We start from the raw sequence: 1,796 nt of genomic DNA, 5'->3' as shown, positions 1-1,796 counted from the left end.
CCTAGCCCAGCACCAGGCACCCATGGTAGGTGCTTAATAAATGTTAACTAAGGAGTCAGTTAGGTGGGAGTGAAATCAGGACAGGAGGAGGTAGGGATCGAGAGATATAATATAAAACAGCCATAGTGTTTTTGAAGACAAGGGATGGATTTTTGGAGTCAGGAAGCCATAGGTTCAGATCCTAACTCTGCTGTTTGCTAACACTGTAACCTCAGGCAAATTATATCACCTCTCAGAATCATTCCTCATCTATAAATTTTTAAAAACGGGGATAATAATACCTATCTCATAAGATTGTTGGGATTATTAAGTGAAATTATATAGAGAGAGTACCTGTACAAGGCTGAGTTCAGTAAATTAGAGCTATTTTTCTTTTTATTATCATTTGTTACGAATAGCATCAACAATGAGGACCCTCAGATTATTAACAGTTAGAATATTACTTTAAAAAAGAACTATTAAAGATGCCAATATTCCCCAAATCGATCTATAGATTTAATGAAATCCCAATCAAAATACCAGTAGGCTTTTTTTTTTTAACAACTGATTATCAATTTATGAAAAACGTTGATTTAAGCGTCTGCAATGGTGACTTCAGCCTCAACTCCTGGCTCAGTACTGACGGAAGGGATATGCTTGACAATCTCAGAAGCACTGTGCAGGTCGATGAGTCGCTTGTGGATCCTCATCTGGAAACGATCCCAAGTCTTAGAACCTTCACCACAAGGAGTTTTCCTTGTAGTCTGAGAATATTCTCGGAGTCTTGGTAGGCATCGGAACCGGCCCTTTCATTCTGAGATTCTTTTCCTTCGCACTTCTGATCAGGTCAGCACATACCTTCTCCAAAGACTGCACGCTGCGGCTGGTGGGGGTGATTCTAATGCCGTGAATCGCCACCTCGGCCTCCACGGGAGTCTTTCCGGTATCTTTAAAAGCCATGGCTGCGGCGCGGCTTCCTGACCGACTTGTTCCTCGGCCAGAGCGAACAGCGGTGAGTCAGGAGCAGGAGCCGGTGGCCCGAGGCTCCGCTGCAGGGACCGCATCTTCCTCCAAGAGCCAGCAGGCTTTTTAAAAATAGAAATTGACACACATATTCTAAAATTTATATGGAAATGCAAAGGCCTCATAATAAACCAAAATATGTTTTAAAAAAGAAAAAAGTTGGAAGAGCTATACTACCAGATTTTAAGACTTAAAAGCTACAGCAGTAAATATTGGCATAAGGATAGGCGTATTGATGAATGAAACCGAATGGAGAGTTCAAATGTAGACCCATTTAGTTGCTTTTCTACATAGGTGCCAAGGTTTTCAATGCGGAAAGGATAATATTTTCAACAGATGGTGCTGGAATGGCTGGATATCCATTTGGAAAAAACAAAACAAAACAAAAACCTCAGTTCTTCTTACCTCACACCACATACAGAAATTTATTCAAAATGGGCTCTAGCTTTGTGATGGCTAATTTTACGTGTCAACCTGGCTGAGCCATGGGATGCCCAGATATTTGGTCAACCAGTATTCTCCATGTTTCTATGAGGATATTTTTGGATGCGATTAACATTTAAATCAACAGATTGAGTGAAGTAGATTACCCTCCCTAATGTTGGTGGGCCTCATCCAATCAGTTGAAGGCCTGAATAGAACAAAAAAGCTGACTCTCTCTTGAGTAAGAAAGGATTCCTCCTGCTTTCCTGCCTTTGAGCTGGGACAATGACTTTTTCCTGCCTTCAGACTTGAAATGAAACATCAGCTCTTCCTGGGTCTCTAGCTTGCCAACTCTGCAGATCGTAGGACTT

The 1,796-nt window shown here is 41.4% G+C and overlaps 1 pseudogene; it reads right to left on the bottom strand.

Moving 5' to 3' along the window:
• Positions 1–572: 572 nt before the first annotated feature.
• Positions 573–1,007, bottom strand: LOC132529607 (small ribosomal subunit protein uS10-like; annotated as a pseudogene).
• Between the last annotated feature and the right edge of the window lie 789 nt (positions 1,008–1,796).

Source organism: Lagenorhynchus albirostris, chromosome 1 (assembly GCF_949774975.1).
Source record: "Lagenorhynchus albirostris chromosome 1, mLagAlb1.1, whole genome shotgun sequence".
NCBI classification, from domain to species: domain Eukaryota; kingdom Metazoa; phylum Chordata; class Mammalia; order Artiodactyla; family Delphinidae; genus Lagenorhynchus; species Lagenorhynchus albirostris.
This window is presented reverse-complemented; position numbering and strand designations above follow the sequence as displayed.